General features: G+C 42.6%; 1 protein-coding gene across 8 annotated transcripts in view; it reads left to right on the top strand.

Annotated features, from left to right (window-relative positions):
• Positions 1 to 16,632, top strand: part of LOC148011260 (cyclin-H1-1-like) — a 97,204-nt gene that overhangs the window by 66,074 nt on the left and 14,498 nt on the right. The gene's annotated exons all lie outside the window — the stretch shown is intronic.

The following is a 16,632-nucleotide window of genomic DNA, read 5'->3' as shown; positions in this document are numbered from 1 at the left end:
TGGCTTCAGTTATGTATGAAGTTTTCTGCCTGTCTCACAGCAGTCGCAGTCTTATCCGCCTCAGAAGCAGTCCTATCTGTCAACAGCAATCTGATACTGGCAGCTCCACTTCTGATCTGTTTCTCGCGGCTGCTGGCAGCTTCACGTCTGAGCTGGTTCGTCCTCGTGAATGCTGGCGACTCCACTCCTGGTCCTCGTGGATGCTGGTGGCTGCTCGCCTGGTCCTAGTTGGTCTTCGTGACCCTGGTCCTTACGTTTTTTTTAAAATTATTCTTTTCTGTCCGTAACGAGACGGGTCGCCTTGATATGGTGTAATCGTTTCTTGCCCGCAATGAAATGGTCACATTAATGTGACGTGACGTGGCTTCTCCTTTTAATTTTTTCTTCGCGGCCCGTTTTCTTATGTGACGGGGCAGGGCAGAAATACTCCGTCAGATCGCGTGACGGTTTTCTTATGTGACGGGGCAGGGCGGAAGTACTGCACGCGACGGGACAGGGTAGACAACACGCTTTCTCATGCGATGGATCATAACACTTTTAACTGATGGCCCGCTTCTTGACTGACGGCCTGACAGATTCTTAATGATCAGAAACATAGGCTCTGATACCAATGTTAGATTACGGGAGATAGATTTCTTCAGACTGATGGAAGCACGAGTATTCTTCACCTCCCAGCCACGCCTAGATAAGTGCTGGCCCTCAATCTTATCTCTTTGCCAGCCGTCAACTTGCTGGAGTCCTACTATTCCTGGACTCCCTTACTCTCTAGGCTCCCCTTGACCCCGTTCGGGCGCCCAAGAGCCCGGACGGTCATTCTCGTGCATGTTCCCCTAAATTTACCTTAATGTAACATTAAATATCCCTTTTAATGTCACATTCCACACTTATGACATTAATGTAACATTAAGTATTACTTTTAATGTCACATTAATGTCACAGTAGACTTCAAATGCAAGGTGTAGGAGCACAAAAGATGTTGTCGTCAACAATGTAGGATGGACGCCAGAGTTGAAGAGGCGCGGTTGTAAGGAATGAATGAGAGAGTGGCCTATACATAGGCATAGTCAATCTATGGTGGCGCCCCTTTTTGGGGCTGCAAACCCTAAATGCAAAACGTAGAAACACAAGACCGCAAATTGCGGGTGAAGGGTTTTTCTACATCCCCTCTCAGGCCCAAAAAGAGAAATAAGAGAAGAGTGAGGTGGAGATGCAATGCTACATGCTCATGCAACAGGTGCCACTTGGATAATGTCCCTCGTGGGAAAATTGTTCACTTGCCCAAGCACCCTAGTACAAAGATGATGCATAGGAGGAATGTCGGACTTTGGGTGGTGCCGAGAACCATAAGGATATACCCATACTTGATCTTAGAAGTTGACTTCATGTTGACCAAGGGACGAAGAAGATTCACCTTGTAATCTGAGATTACCACTTGAAAAGAAACCTTCGAAGATAGTCAGGAGACTTGATGAGTTGTAGAACCCGAAACTCAACCTCGGGAGAGAAGCCACTAGCTTTGTGACTCCATGTTGGAAGAAATACGAAGGCCTAGCCACCAAGTCGCTGCTGAAGACCCAAGGGCCCTGATCTAGGTAGATCCTCTAGATCTTGGGTATGAGTAGAGGAAATGACTGCTCAAACGAGAGCCACTCCTCGAAAGTGAAAGGTGGTGGTGTGTGAAGAACTTCACGGCACATAGGGTCTCTCTTTGAATTGGAAGGAGTAGAAGTAGGAGCCCCCCCTGAAGCTGAAGAAGAACTGGAAGCCGCCCTGAGGGCGTAGTAAGAAAATCCCCCTTTGAATCCCAGTTTGAGAGAGAAAAGGAACTTGGGCTCTTGGCAGGGTTCATGAGTGAACCTAAGACGGTGCATTGGCAGGCTGCTCAGAGGATACTTCGGTATCTGAGGGGGACGTCTGATTTGGGGATTCATTACCCCGCAGGGACAGATGGGTCAGATCTTGTACTTGCAGGTTGGAGCGACTCGGATTGGGCCGGTGACGTGGACCACAGGCGGTCTACAACAGGTTACTGCTTTACTTTGGGTGCAGGTGTTATTTCATGGAGTAGCAAGAAGCAGCCCACGGTAGCCCTTTCGTCTACTGAGGCGGAGTATCGGGCCGCATCTTCCACCACATGCGAGGTTGTGTGGCTTCGGAGATTGTTGGAGGAGCTTGGGTGCCCCCAGACTCGTCCTACATTGCTGCGATGTGACAATGAGAGTTGCATTGCCTTGGCAAGAAATCCTATTTTTCATGCCCGGACGAAGCACATTGAGATCCAGTACCACTTCATCCGAGAAAAGCTTCTTGATGAGACCATCACTGTGGAGTATTGCAAGACGGAGGACAATCTTGCGGATTTGTTTACGAAGGCGCTTCCTCAGGCTCTACTTCGGCAACATTCCAGATCCCTCAGGCTTCTGCCCTGCCCAGGCTCTGAGAGGGGGTGTTAGAGAGATCACAGCCAGGCAGGTTTCAGCCTGGTGCAGTCCAGTCGGACTGCTGCAGTCGGACCTGCAGCAGTCGTACTGCCACGTGGCAGTCCGACTGCCTGCTGCAGATTTATTCCAGGCTGCGCCCTATTTTGGCGCCCCGTTCTAGGTGGTTTTTCGCCTATTTATTGCCGACGTTTCCAGCAGTCTACACACTCTTCTCTGTCGCAGATTACAGACCGGTGCCGTGCAGATTTCTGTCTCTGTTCACAGATTTCAGACAGCAGACAGTGCAGACTGCAGCAGACTTCGAGGTGGACAGCAGGTCGCATCGTCGAGGTGGAGACACGCAGTCCAGCGCACTGCGCCCGTGTATATCTTTGTATTCAGCATTCTTTATACAGCAGATCTTCATTGTACACTGTCTCTTTCTCTCCCTTTTCTCTCTGCGTTCTCTCTCTCTGAGTCCTACGCTTCCGCACCGCTGCACTCTGACAGATTTTGCCATCTTTGAATGGGTTGGACCAACCTCCACCAGCCCAATTAGCCTTTCCCTAGCTTGCATGGGAAAGTTTGCCCAGTGGCAGCTTCTAAATGCAAATTTTAGCATTAATTAATTAATTTTGAGAATTTAATTTCTGAAAATTAATTAATTAATTATTCATTTCTCCCTACCCAAGAATTGGTTTTTGCGTATTCACATTTAATGTGCTATATCCCCCCCCCCCCCCCCCCAAAAAAAAAAAAAAGATTAAGTTGTTTCAAACAGTAATTGGCCTAGGACTAACATTTGTTACTTAATTAATGCCTAGTTTTAATATCACCATTACTTGACATTTTTAATCGCCCAATTAATGGCCTAAATCCAAAATGACACTAAGCACCCACAAGTACTTGTCCAACATAGGGTTACATAACTTTTGCCAATGTTACCCATTGTTCACCTGGGGCACTTAGTGAAATGGGCCTTCGGAAGGCCAAAGGATAGTAGACCACATTTTAGTAAACATTGAATTCAACTTAACAATAAATTCACTATGAAATATCCACATACAATTGGAGTTGGATTGCTCTTGTACCACACATGACACCTATTGGTCCCAAAGCTTGGTGCCCCTTTTGGTATTACTTTAGATTGCTAATGTGTGCTTGAAATTGGTTACAAATGGCTGTAGTGCAGCGATTTCTTGCGACGCAAATGATCCATGGGTGCACAATGACCGCGTCACCTTCAATGTTGGCCGCTAACCAAGTGTGGTCTATTAAAAAATGCACATTGTTTCTCTCACAAACAAAGTGATTTCTTGTGATGAAACTATCAAAACATTGATATCTTCGTGATGATAAAGTTACCCAGAAAGCGCACTAGGCTTGAGATCTCAAAGAAGAAAAAGGATCTCAGCTCGTAGTGCTGTAATAAGCTGAGTTTTTGATATTTAGTTTAAAAACATCAGCATATCTTGTTGTAAATGGAGTTACAAAGTTACACAATGGCTAAAACTTGCAATTTTTGCGACAAAGGAGAGAAGAACGGCTCTCTCTAAACTTTTGGCTACTCCAAAATGAGAGAGGAGTCCATATTAGCCAAGATAAGTTTTCCAAATGAGTAACTAGTTGGTCCTTTGATTAGATCTCATTTTTGATTAAGAGCTAATTGATAACTTAGTCATTAATCATAATCAAGCTGCTCACTGGACCAAGATTAGGCTTAGGGCATGCTTTATAACTCAAGCTCCCTTATAAACGAGCAGCTTACTAGGCAAAACTTTCAATATAACTTAATTCTAAGGTGCAAACTTTGAATTTAATGAAAGTTTCATATCGCATCTTATTACTTTTGCCTTGCTCTTGTATCACATTGCCCGTAACACTTCTTCATTGTATGCCTACTGTCAAATTCTTCGTTGCAAGTGCAATGATCACTATGCCAAGGGCTAAGGATACCATAATTAAAGTTCATTTCAATTAAACACCTTTGTGAAGTTTAATTAAATCATGAAGTTCATTTTTAATTTTGGTGACACTTAGACCGTCATTGTGACTTAATTGACTTGCACTTCACATGTGCGCACCACGTGTGCAACTAAATAATGCCATAGATAGGTAGTAAAAATGCATGTTCCTTTGAGATAGATAGTGCGTGGCATCAATGGGGCTAGTTTTAGTCATTTTAGTTTGTTGTGGCCAAGTTGTATTGTGGTTGGGCAGTTTTTGTGAAGAAGATTGTGGAGGCACCGCTAGGGTTTGCATTGAGGGAAACACAGAGTGTATGACCATGATAGAAGCACAATGAGACAAACGCAGACATAGAAAGCACAAATCAAACCCCAAGTACAAAACTCAAAAATCAAACACAAGAACTCAAACACAAACAAAAGAATGTTATAGATGAATATAAGAGTTTATAGTGTGCCCAAGGGCAGAGTAGTAGTGTGTTGGAGAGTGATGTATATCGGAGATGGATCCCAAGTTTGTGACCACGAGTCGGAGTGTAGGATAAAGAGGGTGCAGGAAACGCAAGTGTCAGGAAGACCGAAGCATCGAATGCAAGCTTGATAGGTGCGGAGAGGCTGGCAGCTGTTGCCTGATGTGGAGGAGCTGTTGCTTGATGGAGGAATTGTCGCATGATGTTGATGGACACCAAACACCAACTATAGAGGGCTGACGCAGACAGTGTATGCTGTCGCCAAGTTGTGGTAGCTCCAAACGCATGTAGAGGAGGGTTAGAAACTTGTTGCTGATGTTGATGGAGGAGCGCTAGATGCAGAGGAAGGTGTGGCTATAGTCGCTGGGGCAGGACAGCCACCTGTGTGTTGATTGATTACTAAAATTTGCACTCAAGGGTAAGAAACGTGCACAGAAAGGGTTGAGGCTGAATAGGGGTAGCTTGTCTATTTATAGATGAGGATGGACTCTCCCAAATTAGGGTTTCACAGAACTTTCTCGAACCACGTCCGTTTTAGGTTTTTCATTAAATTGAGCTTGTTTTGGGGCTATTTAAGTGGCTAATCAGCATAGAATGCATTTCTTAGCTCAATATCTCCTCTCAGGCTCAAAACAGGGTGAGGAACAAAGACCAACCCATTTTGCCTAAGGCGTTCCACCCTAAAGCAGCCGGGGCATCGAACAAGGGTGGTTACCCAATGGCCTACCAAGACTATAGAGGCGATGATTATCTTACTACGAGAGTCAAAGTAGTCACCCTAGAGAGGATAGGGCATTGGAAAAAGGGTGCTTGTTGGCTCTCGAGTGGCCTACCAAGGTTTACAAAGGTGGATGGAACTACAACGAACTTTGATTTTGTTTTGTTTTGTTCTTTTTTGGTAATTTTTTTAAAAAAAAAGTGAGAGATAGGTTGCGGTGAATTGAGTAGAAGACGGGAGAATAAGAAGGGATGGTTAGGTCCAACCCATCACAAAATAGACAAGCTACCCATCCACTTGAGGATGTCGATGACGAGGGAATGATGATGAAGTAATGGTGGTGAGGTGAACAAATTGCCACTGGAAACAACTTAGGAGCCACTTAGTGGTGCTCTGCACAATGAGTATGCTACATGTTGTAAAATGCTAATTCAGCAGGTGCCACTTGGACAGTGTCCCTTGTAGGGAATTTTTTTGCCCAAGCGCCCTAGTACAAAGATGATGAAATCATGCAATGCAAAGGGTGGAGGTACAATAGGGGGGAAAGGCTAATGTTGAAGACAAGTGCTGAAACTTGTAGAATACCAAGAAAAGTAGGAACCTCTTCCCAACTTGGAATAGCAACACCGAAGGAGGAAGAGGAGCCAAATGTCAGTATTTGTGTGGTGTTGAGAACTATGATGATAAAAAGTATCTTGACTAGAAGTTCGAGGTGGAAGTCACCGCCATGATAGCATCAAGAGATATGCTGTACGATCGGCCTTGGGAGGGGAAGCATGCATGCTGGTAGAAGAGCAAAACTCCTAAGAAGATGAAACCATGAAGGGAACAGTGCGCATCCCATGTCTCCAGCCTAGGTAGGACTAGACAAACCTACATGTTAGCCTTGCATTGAAAACAAATTCTTCAAAAGAGAGCAATATTTGCAATCACAGAGGTCAATAGTGTGATGCTCTAAAAGCAAAATTGAAATAGAGAAATTAACTAAATGAAACAAGTGTAAGAATGCAAATGTGTATGTGTGTGTAAATATAGAGGGAGACTTAAAAGTGAAAGGGAAAAGACGAGACTCCTATGGGCCTGACTCTATAAAGTTTTAAGAGTGTGACAATGAGAAAAAGCTAAGAGGATGGCTACCATCGCATACACCCACTAGGAGGGAGTTGCTAGTGAAATGCTTTATGAGGTGGTGAGGTAGTTCTAGATGAAGGCAAATGTGATGTGGATGCATAAAGTGCAATGGGATCGGAGCTAGCACACCAATTAGTCAAACCCTTAGGAATAGAGAAGGATGACCGCTCAGGCTGTTTGTGTGCCATATGTCTAGCAGGTTGTGGGGGCTAAAGGAGCAGATGGGGTAGCAGCGAGAGGCATAGCTCCATTATCGGGTGTAAAGTCCCTTTAATCTTTGTGTGTATAAACTTACGAGTAGTATTAGAGCTGCGGCATGAGTGTGTGCGCTTCCTAAGGATAGTGCGAGTTAGTTCTGCGTGTGTGAAGGAGTTAGGCCATTCACCTTTTTGTCAGTTATTGGGAAGCAGGCTAGCTGTTGTTTTGACCAAATTGGTCAGGTGCAAGCAGTTAGTAGCTGTCGTGACTTAATAGGCACACACGAAGACCAATTGCGACAGTAGATGACAGGTGGGGCAGCTGCGACGTCATGTGATAGTTCGGGCTTGACGCGACAGGTCGGCAGGCGATAGCGCATGCTTGATGTGGTGCGACAGGCCAGGTGTGAGGTAGGTTGCCACACTTCGGCAGCCTCGTTTTTGTGAATTAAATTTTTTTTTTTCCTGCTGATTATTCCCTTTCTCATTAACGAGGATTCACAAGCATAAGCACAACTCCTAGATTTGTGTATATTTATGCCCAAAAAATTAGGGGTTTTCCTAGATTTGATGATGGTCATGCATAACAATGACAGCGGACTCGGAGATTGCAAAAATTGTGTACATTGGCCTTGAAAATTTTGGCTCTTTTTATGTATTAGTGAAATTTTGCCTTGCTGAGCCGCATTCACTGACATTGGTGCACATTTGGACCTGAGAAATTTGGGGCTTTTGCAAAAAATTACAAAATTTTACTCAATTTGCTTGTTTTATGCTCTTGGGAACACATATTAATGCAAGTGGGGCATCGAGAACACATATTAATGCAATTGGGGCAGATTGATTAGTGAAATTTTGGGGCTTTTACTGAAATTTGTGAATTTTGGCAAAATTGATGTGTGAAATTACATTGGGGACATTGCTTAAGCAATTTTGGTGCTGTAAGCAGTGAAATTTGAGTTTATTATCTCCCACTTGTGGGATTTTGAAGAAATTGCAGTGAATTCTGGTGTTTCTGTGTATCAGAAGTGATTTCGGGCACATATGTATGCAGTACACATGTTTGACAGCTCCCATTGAGTTGATATATTGCTGAATATTCATGGTGCAGCAGTCTTAGTGATCACTTGCAGATCTGGGATTGTTGCAAATGTGTTTTTGGTGATATTGCTGACGCGGGAGTCACTTTGTAGTGGTTATGCATGGATTATATGCTGAAATCTCTGTTATATTTTTGAAAGCTATTCCTTCTACTGCTATACATGAACTTGGATCAAATCTTGGTCTTATCTCCTGAAATTTTGGGCTGAAATTAGCTAAATAATCAGCCTAATGTTTACTGTCATAAAACATAGCGTTGGTACTTGGCACTTTGCTGAATAATGCCCACTAATGCTTCTAGTAGCAGTGACACTAAATCCCTTCTTGAAATCAAGAGGTTTGATGGTAGTGACTTTGACTTGTGGAAGGATAGGATGCAAGGCATTTTGTTTCTCAATGATTGGGATAATGCTCTCTTGGAAATGAAGCATGCAGCCATGACGGATGAGGATTGTGCTAGACTCAACAAGAAGGCCATTGCATACATTAAAATGGGTGTATCTGATGATGTACTTACAGACATTAAGCATCTTGATACGGCTTATGCCATATGGACAAAGTTGATGGACACTTATGAAAATACAACTCCAGTAAATCAAGTGCATCTTATGTGCAAGCTTGTAAACATGGAGTTGGATAAGTCTAAGCCAACATCAGAGCATTTGAGTGCTTTCACAAGGATTTTGAGTCAGTTGTAGGACTTTACTTTGCAGCCCTTCAGTGATAATTGAAGGGTATTTTCTTGTTGATGACTTTGCATGATAGCTCGGTGTCTTTGGTTGTTTCACTGAGCAACAATCCTTCTTTAACCTTTGATGGTGTTAGGGACTCTATTCTCAATGAGGAGAATAGAAGAAAGTCTAGTGGAGAAAGCAATGATTTAGCCTATTATCTTAGAGGCAGGTCAGAAAAGAGGGGTAATGTAAGAAATAAAGGCAAAAGCAGGAGTAAAAGCAAGGGCAAATAGTAGGATGTTACTTGCTATAAATGTGGGCGTAAAGGGCATAAAAAGCCCGATTGTTGGTACTACAAGAAAGAGCAAGAAAGAAAGAAACAACAAGGAAAGAAAAAGGAGGATGACTAGAAAGATGATGACAACTCTCCTTGAAAAGTAGTTGCAAAGACAAATGTTGCATCTAGTGTGGTCATTGAAGAGCTCTCTGACATTGGAGAGATATTTGTTGCAGCCTCATGTAATGATGTAGATGTTATGGTAGTAGTAGGTGATATGCACATCACCAGAAAGGAAGTGATTGATGACTTACGTTGAGCTCATGATGGGCTGTCCCAATCATGGATAGTGGACAGTGGTGCCTCTTTTCATGTTGCTCTCTCGTTGGTGTCATTTTCTAAATACACTGCAGGTTGCCTAGGCAAGGTTTACTTGGGCAACAATTATGCATGTGAAATGGAGGGTGTAGGTACCATTCACTTGGCCCTGGAAAATGGCAAAGAGCTGATTTTGTAGGATGTTAGATATGTACTTGGCATAAAGAAAAGTCTATTGTCAATTGGGCAGCTTGATGCAAGAGGATATTTTATTACCTTTGGTGGTGGATCTTGGAAGGTCCACAAGGGCTATATGCTGATTGTTAAAGGCAGCAAAAAGGGGACTTTATATTATTTACATTGTAAAACATTACTTGGCAAGTTTTTGGCTGTAGAGCTGAAGTCCATTCATAGATGGAATTTTGGCATAAAAGACTTGGCCATACGAGCTAGAAAGGCCTTGAGGTTCTCTCCTCTTTAGGGAGATTTAATATAAAAGGCTTTGGTCTCGACTTTTGTAATGATTGCATGTATGAAAAACATGTGAAGTCTCCTTATTACTCTAGTGTCGTTAAAAAGTTCAATGCTCGAGTAGTACACTCTAATGTGTGTATCATGCCTGTTAATTCACATGGGGTGCATGGTACTTTGTCACTTTTATTGATGATTTTAGTAGAAAGTCATGGGTGTATGTGTTAAAGAGCAAATAGGAAGTGGTTGATGCTTTTAAAAGATTTCATGCCTTTGTTACCACACAGAAAGGGCTTAAGTTAAAAGCTATAAGAAGGGATAATGGGGGTGAGTATGCTTCTAATGAGTTTAAAAAGTTTTGTGAGATGTATTCCATTAAGAGAGAGTTAACAGTCCCTTACAATCCTGCATCAAATAGTGTGGCTGAAAGATATAATTGCACATTTTGTAAGAGAGTCAGATGCATGTTGTCCATAGCTAATCTCCCAAAACAGAAAGGGCTTAAATTCCTGCTTCATATGACTATTTGTGTGTCTTTGGTTGTGATGCCTTTGTGTATATTATTGTAAATCAGAGGACTAAACTAGACAATAAATTTAAGGGCATATTCATGGGATATGGAGATGAGGGAGAGATGCGTTATCGAGTTTGGCTTCCTCGAGATAGGAAGATAGTATGCAATTGAGACATAGTATTTAATGAGGCAAAGTTGTTGAAAAATGCTACATCTGGTAACCTTGACAAAAAGAAGGTCAAATTTCAATATGAATAGCCAGCCATTCAGCAACCATTAGCTGAAGATTTTGTTCCTTTTGATGTTGAAAATGAGCAGCAACCTATTGTGCTATGCTAGAAGATAATGGACAGCAAATAGATGCACATGATGGAATAGGACAACAAGAAGAACATGTTGAAAACAAGTTATAGTAGCAAGAAAATGCTGAAAATTAGCCACCAGGTAATGGTGTGCACATATCCGAGGATGTAGGTTCATTGCCTAACAATACAGATCATTGGGTAAGGTCTATATGTGTTAGAAGGCAGCCGCAGAGGTTTCAACCATCTTTGGATTGCATTTTATTGATTTATGAAGATGAGCCTTTGACATTTAGAGAGGCACTGTCATGTGAAAACAAGAGAAAGTGGGAGCTTGCTATGTAGGAAGAGATGAAGTCTCTGTATGCGAATAACACATGGGAGCTCGTATCTTTTGCCCAAGGATAGGAAAGCTATCTCTAACAAATGGGTTTACAAGGTGAAATATATTGATAGGAAGCCCAAGTACAAGGCACGTTTGGTTGCTAAGGGCTATACCTAGAAGGAAGGCATAGACTTCTAGGAGGTTTTTTCACCTGTGGTGAAGATGACTATGCTTTGTGTCTTTTTTCCTCTCAGAGTTGGATTAGATGCATGTGAAGATTGCTTTTCTTCATGATGACCTGGATGAAGAGTTGTACATGAAACAACTGGAAGGTTTTGCTATTCGAGGGAAAGAGCATTTAGTTTGTAAGTTGAAATGCAGCTTGTATGGGCTGAAACAAGCCCCTAGATAGTGGTATAAAAAGTTTGATACTTTTATGCTCACCCATGGATCTAAATGTAGTCATGCAGATCACTGCTTATACACCAAAAAGGCTAACGATGGAAGCCTTATTGTGTTTGCCTTATATGTGGATGACATGCTAATTGCAGGAAAGCATAAGAGTACTTTGAATGCTCTTAAAGGGAAGCTGAGTTCAGCCTTCTTAGTGAAAGATTTGGGAGCAGCTGAACACATTTTAGGCATGCACGTTAAAAAAGATAGAGAACAACTCTTGTTGTTTCTCTCACAGGACAAGTGCATCAACAAAGTTCTTGACAGATTTAATATGGCTGATGCTAAGTCTCTTGGTGTGCCTTTAGTGCCATATACAAAGCTTAGCAAAGCTGATTGCCCAAAAGATGATGCAACTGCTACTTTTATGAAGGGCATACCTTATGCATCAGCTTGTGGTTCTTTGATGTATGCCATGGTTGCAACTCGTCATGACATTGCTTATGTTGTGGGAGTTGTTAGTAGATTCATGTCTAACCCTAACAAGTCATATTGGGAAGTAGTGAAATGTATCTTTAGATACTTAAAAGGCACATAGGAGAAGTATATATACTATGGAAAGGGTACACTAGAGTTGCAGGGATTCTGTGATTCCGAGATGGCCAGAGATCTTGACACTAGAAAATATACAAGTGGGTTGTCTTTACTTTGGCTGGCGGGGCTATTTCTTGGTGTTCAAGGTTGCACAAAATTGTAGCACTAAGTACTACACAGATTGAATATATTTCAGCCACAAAAGCTTCAAAGTAGGCTATTTGGCTTGGCCATTTGATCAAGGATTTTGATCTTTCTTCACGTACTGCAGTGCTGGGTTGTGAGAGCTAGAGTGCGGTATGTCTGGCTAAGAATACCATGTTTCATACACGTACCAAACACATAGATGTTCAAAACCACTTCATTCGACAAGTCTTGGATGATGGTCTTGTTACACTGACTAAGGTATCACTTCGGGCCTTTAAGTGGGAGGTTTTTGGGTGTAAAGTCCCTTTAATCTCTGTGAACTTACGAGTGTGAACACACCCTTATTTGTACTGATTAGCATTGCATCCGATTAGTGGGAGTTGGCTAGCTTAAAGATATCACTTCGGGCCTTTAAGTGGGAGGTTTTTGGGTGTAAAGTCCCTTTAATCTCCGCGTGTATAAACTTACGAGTGTGAACACACCCTTATTTGTACCCTAATATATAAATACATTTTATTCTTTGTGTACCGTCACTCAATTGTTATACTCATTTTGGGATTCTCTCACTCTCACCCTTAACACTACTACTGCTTCATTTTTGTCTTGCACTTCATTGGGCGCTCATTTCAACACCCACTAGACCGTGTAATCATAGTGGTTTGTTGTGGTTTTCTAGGTGGAAGACCTTGGGCCTTGGTACGATAGTTCTTGTCCACATGGCCTAACCTCTCTTTGCAAAGTGTGAAAAACCTATTTTTCTTAGGAAATTGTTGCCGAAGGGATTGTGTTTTTTTTATTTCCGTTGGAGGAAGTGGTATCACCCTTGCTTTTGGCTTGCCTTCGCATCTTGCGAGTTCTTACCATTGTTGGTTTTCGCTCCCTTAGAAGAGGCAACCAACCCTTGATTATGCAACCTCACGCAATGCAAGAACTGACACTCCAACTCATAGGTTGCTAATCAAGGCAGTGAGGTAATGTGTTGTATAAAATGAAAGTATTTGTCAGGCAACTTGTTCAAGAAGAACGTGACTTGACTTCGGAGAGCCAGTAGTGGCAAATTTGGCTAGTAACCTTCGATATTCGGCCAACTTGACTTTCAGATCATTCCCTTTCTTAATGGAAAATTCTTGAAGCTCAAAGTTGATGTTTATACGCCAAGTACAATCTTTGGCCGCATAACGGTCGATGAGATGACTCCAACGTTCGGATGCAAGAGGGAAGTGCTGTAACTGAGAGTGAAATTCAAGAAGTAAATCCTACATCAGCTCGCATTGGTTGTGGCATTGCCAACTCTCCATTGATAGATGTAATCAGGGTGGGCTAGTAGGCATAGACTCAAGACTAACAATTAGGACCCAAAGACCCTGAGACTCGAGCATTTGTTGATTATAGTTCGACCAAGTGGTGAAATTTGACTTGTTGAAATGAGTCTTGTCTGTGAAGGCATTCTTGGCCGAGGCAACAGGAGTGGTAGCGCTCAGATAAGGTGGATAGGTTGTGTAGTGTGGTGGAAAGGAGTACACTTGGGAATGGGTCCTAGAGTGCCTATCAGGCATATGAGAAGTGTGCATGGTGGATCCAAATGTGTGCATTGGATGACTAGGCATGAGTAGTGTCACTGCATGAGGACCCCATGGTGGAGGGATAGGGACACGCGAAGCAGAGGATGGGAATCCTTGCGTAGGAGTGACCCATGGAAAGTGTGATGATGCACCATTAGCAGAGGATGGAAATCCTTGCATTTGAGAGGTCATGGTTTGTGTGTGGCTGGGGTAAGTGAGGGGGATGCCCATCATAGTTGTTCCAATGGGAAAAGAGATGCCTACTTAGGAAAAGGTAGAGGGAACTGTGTTAGAGGGTGTCATTCCCTGTAACGAATAGTGTGGAGTGGCTTGTGGGAAAGGGTAGGTGACCATGTTAAGAGGTGGGATGCTCCCTAATGAGGCACCATGATGTGAAGTGGTAGGGAAGTGTGAATAGGGAATAGAGAATGAAAATGTGCTAGGAGTAGGGACAGAAGGTCCAACTCCCAGTGTGGTAGAGGTTGATGTGGAATGTAAGTCGAGGTTTTGAAATGAGTGTGATATGGTTTCAAGAGAAGAGGGTGGGATGGGAGCAAGAGAAGAAGAGTAATTGACTTGCTTAAATGAAATAGAAGATGAAGGTATACTTCATGATGAATGTCTATTTATTGAGCCCCCTCTATTAAGATTTACATACATTTGAATTTTGACCATCTGGATCTTGCACACCAAAAGGCAAAGCAGGAGAGGGTTTTCATTCAAATGACACAAAAGGGTTGTACGAACTTGGCACAGGGCGTGGCCAAGATGATAAAGATTGATCGCCGGTCGTCCCAAATGTCGTATTCCCTCAATGATCAGAAAGGTGGCCAGCCTCACCAACTGGTCTAAAAGGGGTAGCAAAATTGGAAGAAGGGATGTCTTTTGATCCATACTTGTTGTGTAGGTACTTTGCAAACTCCTCCTGTGTGAGATTAACGAAATTTGGAATATCTAGCATAGGTGTAAACATAGAAGGTGATGGTGAGGGTGAATATGGAGTGTTGTCTTCCTTGCCGAGTCCATAATGCCTCCTCAGGGCTTCCAATGATGGAGATGCTTGATAAGACATCATGGGGCCACGAGAAGAAGGTGTCAGTGACATTGTGATTTTGTTACAAGCCATAGTGTGTGCCTCATTCAAAGACTAGCACTCCATAATATCCGCAGGATACTCTTTATAAGTACCGGCTCTGATACCATGTGAAGAAGACTATGGAGGCACCACTAGGGTTTGCACTAAGGAAAACACAAAGTGTATGACTGCGACAGAAGCATAATGAGACAAACAAGGACACAGAAAGCAAAACCCAAACCCTAAGTGCAAAACTCAAAATTGAAACACAGAAACTTAAACACAAACAAATGGGATAGAAAAAATATAACTCTGAAGTGAATGAATGCTGTAAATGAATGTAAGAGTGTACAGTGTGCCCAAGGGTAGAGCAGTGTGTCGGAGAGTGACGTCAAGTCTATGACCTTAAGATTAGTGTAGAATGAAGAGGATGCAGCAAATGCAAGGGTCAAGAGGACCGGAGCACCAAACGCAAGTTGGACAGGTGTGGAAGAGGGCTGGCAGCTATCACCTGATGCTGTTGCTTGATGGAGGAACTGTCCCCTGATGCTGATGGACACCAAATGCAAACTGTAGGGGGACTGATGCACGTAGTGTATGCTATCACCAAGTTGTGGCAGCTCCAAATGCATGCAGTGGAGGGTTAGAAACTTCTTGCCATTGCTGATGGAGAGAGGTGTGGCAGCAGTTGCTGGGGCTGGACAGCTATGTGTGTGTGGACTAATAATGGCTGAAATTTTCACAGAAAGGGATTGAGGCTGAATGGGGGCAGCTTGTCTATTTATAGATGAGGATGGAACCTCCCAAATTAGGGTTTCACTAAACTCTCTTGAACCGCACCCCATTTTAGGGTTTTCATTAAGCTTGTTTTGGGGCTGTTTAAGTGGCTAATCAGCATAGAATGCATTTATAGATGAGGATGGAACCTCCCAAATTAGGATTTCACTAAACTCTCTTGAACGGCACCCCATTTTAGGGTTTTCATTAAATTAAGCTTGTTTTGGGGCTGTTTAAGTGGCTAATCAGCATAGAATGCATTTCTTAGCTCAATAGCTTTCATACCCAACTTGGACGTTAGGGATTCTATGTATGGATCCTAGCCTCTAGGGCTTTTCTCTTTCTACATTTGGCCTAGTCATCATATGGTGGGTCTTTTCTCTCTCCTTTCAATGCCTTCTCTATAGCTACATGTGCACTATGTGATTTAGTAGCATGTGTACTGGTTCATTGAATTAACCTTGTTCATCCTTAGTCTGAGTTATTCATCATCCTCATCTTTGCTTCTCTTTGTCCCTATGATTTCTTTGCTTGTTCTTTTGACATTGTATTAGAACCATTCCTTGTGGTGGACATGGAGATCTGTCATGGCCAGCTGTGTTTCCAGCCCACCACTTACTGCGCCAGCCCCTGAAGGTCATTGCCCCAGCTGGGCACCGTCGTTAACAGCTTGCTTGACACCAGATAGCTGCTTTTGCTGCTGTGGTTGACTGTAGCAGCTCTGTTTCACTCTCCTCCAGCCTTGTTTGAGTCCAAAACACCCTGTACCAGCTGTGTTTTGCAGCCATGCTGCTCCTGCTGCTGATTTTGTCATCCCTGCTTGTGAAATTTTGAAAGTGTATTGTATCTGGTGGTTGTTCTTTGAGCTGGTCACCGAAGTTGACATGAGTAGTGTTTTGACAAGTGTGGACCAGTTTCAAGTGATCTTCTCTAGTATTATATTCACTTTTAGAGAATGTTGCTCTCATTTATTTGAATTGACCGACAGTTGATGTAGGGAAGTTCTTAAGAATGACTGGATAATCTACAACACTTTGATTATTGAATTAATTGCTGTTTGTGTTGCAAAATACAATTTTGTATCCCTCTTAATGTATTTTCTTGACATGCATGATACCTGTGGATTAATTATTGGCTAAGCAACATTATGATTGTTTATTAATGTGATATACATACACACTAGCATAGATACCTATATA

Source organism: Lygodium microphyllum, chromosome 28 (genome assembly GCF_053477565.2).
Source record: "Lygodium microphyllum isolate KBCC chromosome 28, Lygodium_microphyllum_v1.1.10, whole genome shotgun sequence".
NCBI classification, from domain to species: Eukaryota; Viridiplantae; Streptophyta; class Polypodiopsida; order Schizaeales; family Lygodiaceae; genus Lygodium; species Lygodium microphyllum.
This window is presented reverse-complemented; position numbering and strand designations above follow the sequence as displayed.